This window comes from Oxyura jamaicensis, chromosome 22 (genome assembly GCF_011077185.1).
Source record: "Oxyura jamaicensis isolate SHBP4307 breed ruddy duck chromosome 22, BPBGC_Ojam_1.0, whole genome shotgun sequence".
Lineage (NCBI taxonomy): Eukaryota > Metazoa > Chordata > Aves > Anseriformes > Anatidae > Oxyura > Oxyura jamaicensis.
The window spans coordinates 2317751-2326769 of NC_048914.1; the positions used below are offsets into that span (position 1 = coordinate 2317751).

Below are 9019 nucleotides of genomic sequence, written 5' to 3' on the forward strand. Positions count from 1 at the left end.
GAGTAATACTAAACAGTGGTAGGTGAAAGAACAATAGACAGACTCCAACAGACTTTGGTGCAAAGATTAATAGATGAGTGAGGCAGCATCCCTGCAGATAAAGGTGGGTTAGTGATAACTTCAGTAAGTTGTTATCACACATTCCTCCAGGTATCAAAAACCAGAGGAACAAAGAAAAGGGTCAAAAGAAAAGTATAATTAATGAATGGTGGGGAACTGGAAGAAAAGAGATAAGTCTCTGGGCTGTAAAATGGAAAAGGTTTTGGTAAAAGAGCTTTTATCATCTGTCTTTTTCCCCACACTACAGCAAAACAATCTCATAGAGAGGACGAATAGAATGTGGGAGCATGAGCTAAACTGGGCTGGATATTTGACATGGGATTTGGCTGCACAAACAAGATTTAAGGAGCAAGTTATCTGGCCTGATGTGTTTCCAAGAAAATACCCCCCAGAGAGATTTACCAGGAGGTCCGCTAATCTTGGGTCTCAAGTCCTTCAAACTGGTTTTGAAATTTGAGAGAGCCTGGATCAAGCTTGGTTGGAAACAGAGGGAATTGATGTTTAGACAGCTTTGTGCCCCAAATCTGTACAAACCGTTACTTATGCCATAGAAGCAGTCAAAAGCCTCAGGTGCTAACCACAAGCAGGCTATCCTGTGTTAATTCTACCTGTAAGAATACACAAGTAATTACAGTTGATTAACTAGATCACATTATTAACTAGATCCATAGGGAGACATAGGCTATTTTCAGCATGACAAAACCTTCTTTTCTATGTCATCCAAAATAGCTATCTATTCAGCAACTTTTACTTGATAAAGGGAGATGGATTTGAGCCAGTGAATGAAATTCTATGAATGAACTGAGTGAGGAAGGACATGAGCAGAAAAAAAAAAAGCTTAAAAATCATAGAGCTATGTTACAAGTGTGCTGCCATCACTGGGCTTGTGGTGTACATGTTCTACTGGGATACTCAGATAGAAGTGCAATGGCTGCAGTGATTGCAGAGACCAAGAGGACCATCGTTTTGCCTACAGCATCCATACTACCTGTACTGTATCTTGAGAACCAAAGTGGCTGCTTCACTCCTAGCCTTAAAGGGAGCTGCAGGGCTGCCAGTTAGGGAGCAAAATGATCCTTTTATATGTAAACTCGTTGATTTTCCTGATCAAATGTGCTATAGTGAGTAATACAGAATCACATTATAGCATTTCATTCTATTTTTCAGGAGACACACCAAGTGAAAGCCAACTTTGAAATCCAATATTTTGGGGCAAGTGTCTGTGGAATAGCTCCTCCTCTCTAAATTATCAACTGTTTCTTCCAGCCAGTGCACTACTCTTTCCCAAACCATTACACAAAGTGTTTGATGGCTGCATAATTAAAATAGCCTTAGGAGGAATTTCCCAGAGATCCCCAAGAGATCCAAGTGCCCAAGGCTTACGGACTTTTCAGACGAAGTTAAGAGCACATAAAGCCTTTGAAACAAATTCAGCACACCCAAAGTCATCACAACCCCACTAAAGCCACCAAAATAATAATAATAATAATAATAATAAGTCCCTTTCTCCCCAGTCCCTCTTCCTGCTCTGTGCTTCTCCTAGCAGAAATATGTAGGCAGTAAACCAAAGCCTAACCAGCAAATATCCTATTTTCACGAAGCACAAACTGCTTAGGTTGGTATGATTTTGGAAAGTACCACTTGCAGCTGTCTAACCCATCCCTGCAGCACAACCCTATCTATCTTGTGAGCCAGCTGTGGCATCTGCTATGCAAGCACTGGTTCACAAGGCTGTGCTGCTGGTGGCTGGAGCGCATAACCCCATTAGCTACCCCAAGTTACACAACCCCTTCCCCAAAGCATACCAGGACTATTCCTGCTAGCTTCCAGCTCCAGGGACAGCCTTGAAGAAATAAATGCATTTACATGAACTTGGGAGTGACTCGACACAGATTTCAGAGGCTGTAGAGAGAAAGACATGGAGGTGGGTCCAACTATCGAGGGTTACAGTCTTACAGTTTGTTAGACTCGTGCCCAAGATAAATTATCACTGTAATTACAATAAAGCATCTCCGAGAGTGCAATGACAAAATGCTAGATCTTTATTCTACTGCAGCTGAGCTAAGAAAAGGAATAAAGAACACCCTGCTTTTCTGTGAATGGCAGGGCCCTGCCAATTCAAAGAGGGGAAAGCAGAAAGCTGTCTAGAAATGATTATGCAAATTTCCTTAGTGGCTTCAGGGGGGGAATGACATTAAGGTCATTTTGCAAGACCTTGAATATTTTTAATTCAAAATATGTATCACATTTTAATCAAACCAGCTCAGTGCTATTTCTATCCAAGTAATTTGCATTCTGGCTATGTCATGGGGGCAGTTATGAGTCAGCTAAGCTCTCTAATATAATAACTATCAGAAAATTGTGTTGCATTATTCATGTTAATTACGCTGAACCAAACACTGTGGACAGGAAAATGTATTTTCCTCCATGGTTTTTTTTTTTTTTTTTTTTTTTTTTTTTTGCCTTGTAGAGATTTTAAGAATTGATTGGACCAAGTTTCTTTCTTAGGATTAAACCTTTCAGACAACAGGGATGTCAAACATGCATGTGCCTTTGCAAACAAGAGCTCAGCGTCTGGGTTTTTGTTACCTTCAGCTGGTGTAGCTGCAGTGTATAGATTTCATTTCTTCTTAAACAGCTAAAATAAATAACAAAAGCCGTTGCCCTGAATCAACAGCATGTTCAACGTTCACAGATACCTGCAACGTGCAACGGAAGCATCTGTTAAGAGAAATCTATTTTGTGGCTTGCCTCCACTCCAGTCACTCTAGGATTTTGACTTTTGTCTTAAAATTTTAAAAGACAACTTGCTTTCTCATGAGTAGCCTTGTTAAGTATACCATCCACTCCATACCACAGGTATACAGAGAAAGCTGTAGGTATCCATATAGATGTCTCTGGAATTCAGACTAGTGTGAGCCAAATCTATATGATTTCACCTCTAATTCAGCTTCACCAGGAAACTCTGGAAAAATATCCCTCTACTACACCCCATTCCCAGCCTGTGCATCCACCCATTCTTTCTAAATTTAGACCATGTTCTTCCTGCAGACAATACAATAAAAAAAAAAAAAAAAAATTACAAGAGACTTTAGAAGGTGAAGATGTTCCTCATCTACCCCACCAAAGGTAGACAACAAGGGACGGTTTCCCTGCCCTCCCTCTCTTCCCACCACTAGCTGTGACATAGGTTTAATACACCTTGTCGCATTTTATGTTCATTAAACAGTCATTACCCCGACATTCTTGTATCAGGTCTCAGTTGCACGGAACTAATTGCATGAGAAAATCCTGATGTAAAGTGTCAAAAGCAGGCTCAACACTCGCGTGTGTTGTCAATAATCATTAGAAACTTCAGTGGATGGCAGACAAGAACATACAGTCAAATATTCTGATAGAATCAAGCAAATTCATTACTTCCTTTGTGCGGGTGTTGTTGTTTTTTAATGAACTCCTAGCAATAATTTTTTTCCTATATTAAGGATAATTAATTATGTTCCCTTGGTTGCTTGCACTCCCAGAAATACTTCAAATTTCTGAAGAAGTAATCTGTAAAAGCAACCTGGTCTAGAAGCTGGGCTGCTACCAGCTATTGTTACCACCTCATCTGTAGCACGACATCTGTATTCGTGCTGTCAGAGCCTCATGCAGTAGCTTTCTGGAATGGCAAGGGAATTAATGGGTCAACAAAGACGTAGGAGAAGGCAAGAAAGGGAAGGATTTAACTCCCCACCTTGAATTTCACCACCGTGACAAGCCTCAATGAAGGAGTTAGTTAACAAATATTAACGTGCCAGGGCTGGGAGAGCTACTTTTAATTCCAGGAAGCGGAGGAGGCTATGTTCCTTCTGCACACCAATCTATCAACAGCAAGTAACATAACAAAAAGAAATTTATCAACATAAAGTCAGCCGGTTCACAGCCATTTTGCTCCACGTAATCTCAACAGCTCTCCAGAACCCCATTATCACCGTATCCTTGAGGATGTCTAACATAAAAGACTATTAGCTCCTGTTGTAGGTGTAGACCTGAACATAACCACTGGCGGATTTATGCTGCTACAAATACAGCTGCTTGATCAAGACCATGATCAGTAAAGCAGATTGATAGTCTGAGCACACTTAACCCTAAAGGGCAGAGTGATAATCCTTAGTCTTTATTACAGTAATTTAAAAGGTATGCTTCGGATAATTATCATTGGAGGGTTTACATAATTCTAATTTGAGTCTCTGGTAAGTTTATTAATTAAATATTTGCAGATCCAGAAGGATAACGTAGGCATCCTGCAGAAATTTTAGAGAACGTGTGCCATGGACAGTGTGTTGATGGGTGCCTTCAAAGTCAGAAAGCTCTCTTGAAAAGGACAAAGCAATAAGGTACCTTGAGCTTGATTTGAGAAGGCTTTTAAGCGTGTGTTTTCCCACAGCTTTCACCAAGGAAACTTGTAACAGCCCAGTTCAGTGCACAAACTTGCCTCTGAATCAAGTTTTAATGAAGGTCTATTATCCTCATTTTTCAGAGCAGGCGTTGGGGACAGCAGGCAATTCTGAGTGCAGCATCACCGCTTGTTTTTAAGAAATGCAAACTGAACGTAATAAAACAATGAACTTGGCATGCAAGAACAAATACACATGCTTATACTGACACATGCACAGAAAAGACAGTTGCCTGAGACTCTCTTAGCTTCTGGAAAGACTGCTGGTTTTAGTTTGGTATGAAAAAATGTCCCCAAAGTGAGACTGATTTTTGAAGTCAAGCTTGCTGGTATTTTCCCCACAAATCACTGTAATTACCTGGCAAGGCATCATCAGGAGATACCCCAATTATTCACTACACTACAACCTTAATTGTATTTACAAGAAAAACCTGAACATTTGCTCAAGAAGTTGCAAAAGGCCATGCCTTGAATGGAGCCTTGACACGGGTATGTGAGGCACAGAAGCTGGAAGGGTTGAAATAAATCAGTCCTCACTTAAAGCTACCAGGGGTGTGCCTGGGCTTCTGATTCCCTCTTTCTTTGGGAATACAGGCCCAGAGAAGCATACGCCTGCGTAGGTGCTCCCTCAAGCAGTCACTAAGTGGTTGTCACTGCTTCTATCACTATATTTTTATTTAGTGTTTTGACCCTTGCTAGAGAAAAATACTAGCTCATACCTGCTGTCTCCTCTCTGCTCCGCACATACCTGCATGTCATGTAGGTTCACGGGGGCACTAACTTCACGAGCCTGAATGGCAGCCAGCATAATTACCCCCAGCAACCATATACCAATTATCAGGTCAACGGAAGATGTAGTAATTCTTCGTAAGGACTTGAATAACCTTTTTACCAGCTAAATAAAAAAAGAAGGTCAGCCAATGCTAATTAAATATAATGCTGCTTTGTGCAGCAAAAGCAAAAGATGAAGCGAGCCCATTAATGAGCTAACAAAATCAAAATTAATGGTTTTATGTAACACCCCCCCAATCAATTATTTTGCAATAAGCATCCCTGCACACAGCAAGTTACACAGGCAGAAGATTACCATGCTGTTGTCAGTGTAACCTAAGAATCCATCCAACAAGTGGGACGGTAAGCGAGGAACAAGGTCCTGCACGTGGCTCAGACACTGGTACACCAGGCGATTCAGGGAACATCTTTGTCCTGGTAGTTCACATCCCAGCTCCTGTTTAATTGCATAGGGTTGGTTCTTATTGCACAGCACCATTGACTACACGCACAAAAACATCCGCGGTTTCAAGTACTAGCTGTAAATGCTCCTGAGATAGGTGTCTGCACCAACCACAGGTGACTACGAGGTATTTTCACATTGCCTACAGTAGAGCATTGCATCAACAATAACTCCACTAGATATTTATAATTACACTAAGCCAATAAGAGTAAGAATTCATGTAATTTTCATCACTAGAAGAAGTAACACAGTTTCCTCCAGGATTTCCTAGGCCTGTCTGTAGTGTTAGAGCCCTTCAAGCCTGCCCCAGGTTGCGTTGCCCTTAACCTAGACCTTAGCTCATGAAGCCAAACACACAGATTGGCTGTACCACGACCAACTGGGGTTCAGATGGCTGAAGTTCGGTCTGTTTTAAGGACTCTAACTTCCTATTTTGGGGACAAAACTTTTAGAACTCTTACAGAAGTGTCAAGGCATGACACAGGGATGCATAAGGACAAGCTTTTAGGACTACTCCTCTTAACTTTCTGATCAGCTATTCAGCACCTTCTAGTCTAAACCTGTTAATAAATTTAGAAGGTGCTTTGCAAGCATTCAAATAAGTAATAAATTAGGACTATGAAGACTGCTGAAGAGCAGCATAAAATATCAGATTTGAGAGGAACTGAGCTTTATTTTTTTTTTTTTCCTACTGCACAGTCTGAGCTTCCTGCCTCACTGAGAGGATGATGGAAATTTGGGCTAAGCGATGCACCCCTGAGGCTGTCGAGCTGGGACCTGGAGGCTCACAGCGTCTTCCCCTCCAGTGCGGAGGGCATCACCTGCGACCTTTGGCACATCTCATGCAGAAACCTTCTCCTCCACAACAGGACCTCATTTGCTACAGGTCAACCCTGCTGGCCTGCAGTACAAAGGCACATGACAAACATATGTAAGTGGGGCGGTTTCTTACCCATTTTGATTACTCAAGGGGAAAAAACAAAAAAAAACAAACAAAAAAACCTGTTTTTTAACTTGATTTTTCACCTGTACCTAACCCTCCTCAAAAAGAAAGAAATTCTTGGCTAAATGACGATGAATTTACAATGGGAAGCTCTAAAGCCATCTTTGGGTACAGAAGGTAGTACAGACTGCAAAAACAAAACTTCCACATCAGTCTTAGTTCACAAAGATCGAGTTCACTGCATCCATCTCCACTCATTGTTCTCTCTATAAATCTCTTTTGCTAAGGGCAATACCAGGTTTCCCAGAGGCATCATTTACTGTTACAAGCTCCATTCTTCAGCTGATTTTGTGCACACAATTATTCCAATTTAGGAAAGGTGTTTTTTTTTGCCTTTTTTAAAAAAAAGTTTGCAGCTCAGTTTTTCAAATAACCCAAAGCTTTAAACAAACTGAACTTAGACATCCAGCTCCAGATCTCATTTATGAATCTGAAAAAAATCTAACAGTTCCTTTCCCTCCTCCATTTCCTTTGGTATTGACAAAACACAGAGACACTTCACCTCATTTAATTCATATCACACAGTATTTTCTATCTTCCTCAACAAGTTTTCTGAATACTTCTATCCCACTACCGCCCTCCCATCGGTTTCCCTTCTCCCACTGCTCACTGCAGCAAGGGAAAGCAGCCACAGCAGAACCCATGCCATAAGCTCTCATCTGTGAATGGGCTGATTTAGGTTTTCCAGCTTGTCCAGATTTCTCTGCATTTTGTTCCCTTCATGGTTTCAAGATGCACGCCTCAACTGAAAGCTCCTTGTGGCATCAACTATTTATTTAGATAATAAACTGTGAGGCAAAAGCATTTGATAAGTACTTAACCAGCCAGGCCAGATGGGACAAACTTTGGAATTCTACCAAAATAAAATGACTTAAAAAAAGAGGTTTAATTCTCTGCATCTCATTACAGTTTCTCAACATACCGGTGGCTGCCGTGGATGAATAGCAGCACAAAGTTTGCTTTCCCATCGGAACGAACTGAAAACGTGTGATTTTCTTTGTGCCATGACCATGTAAACACACAATTACTGCTAAGAGCGACCGGGAGCTGCAGGATACACATTTACCTTTCCTAGCACTGTGGTGCACCTCTGTCCAGGGGAAAGCAAGCAAACTGGCTGGCACTGCTGAAGAACTGCAATTTGGAAAGCCCAACGGTGTTTTCAAAAAGCAAGCTTCCCTGCAGGAGACAAAGATGAGATGTGACAATTACTGCAGAACCATCTATCGGAAGGAACGCTCGACAACCTAAAAATGTCAGCTCTTGTCATGTTACTGACACCGCCGGTGATTTTAATTGCCTTTTGTCCTTCTCAAGTGAGCAATAGAGAGGACAGGTGGAATATTAGATTTTAAGTCCCTGGAAGTTTAGCCCAACAAACATAAAACAAATGTAAAATCCTTGTCGTGTCCTTTGCAGCAAGTGAGGCTGTGAAAGAGCAACTTCACAAAGGCAAGGCTGGGAGGAGAACGTTTAGGGGGATAGTTTTGTCCAAACCCTCTTAAAATGACAACACGACCATGTTCTGTTTCCAAAACCTTGACCATTGGCACTGCTTGAGAACATGAGGCAAAGAAACTGCTCTGTGAAGCTCGCATTGCTTACCACATCTGTCACAAAAAGCCAGAGTAAACCAGGGAATGGCGAAGGAGAAACCAGAAATTAGCAATTTTCATAACCAGATTTTACATTTTTCCCCCACAGCCTGTAAATTTAATATTTTCCATCATGTTTCCAAATGTATTCAAACCTCTTAAAAAAGAGTTTAAACACTTCCCAACAGAAAGGCATTTTCTGTTCTGAGGCGATGTGTTCTTTAAGCCTCACAAAACCCAAGATTGAGTTTAGATTTGATGGCATCATTTTGTAAATCCTTTGTGTTGGTCGATTGCCTTGGGCATCTGCACTCGTAATTCCTCAAAAACCATGCTGCAGCATAGCTGTAGTGCAATAAGATTTGCACGCATCCTTGTGGCACTAAACCTTTCCAGTATTTACTTGGAAAGAATGCATTTCTAACCTCAGCTCAGTGGTTCCTCCCACGTTGTCAGGGCATCCATCACCGATGAGTACCCTAGCATAAATCCCTATAAAGTTAGAGAAACTCAACTCTGAAAGCAAATATCCAAGCAGACAGCACCAGGATCTCCCAGACCACCATAGAGCACATCCCCCTGGCAAACTGCTCTTCAGGGATCTGGCAACGGACAGGCTCACGAAGAGAAAACTCCGGGAGATCTGTCCGTTAAGGCCTGACACGGCCTGACATTTCCGACAGTCGAAGCTA

The 9019-nt window shown here is 41.5% G+C and overlaps 1 long non-coding RNA gene across 1 annotated transcript; it reads right to left on the bottom strand.

Annotated features, from left to right (window-relative positions):
• Positions 1-5092: 5092 nt before the first annotated feature.
• Positions 5093-7912, bottom strand: LOC118177528. The gene is made up of 3 exons (XR_004755837.1): positions 7799-7912; positions 6551-6630; positions 5093-5390 (listed from the first exon to the last, which is right to left on the bottom strand). It is a non-coding gene; the product is annotated as an uncharacterized LOC118177528 (long non-coding RNA).
• Between the last annotated feature and the right edge of the window lie 1107 nt (positions 7913-9019).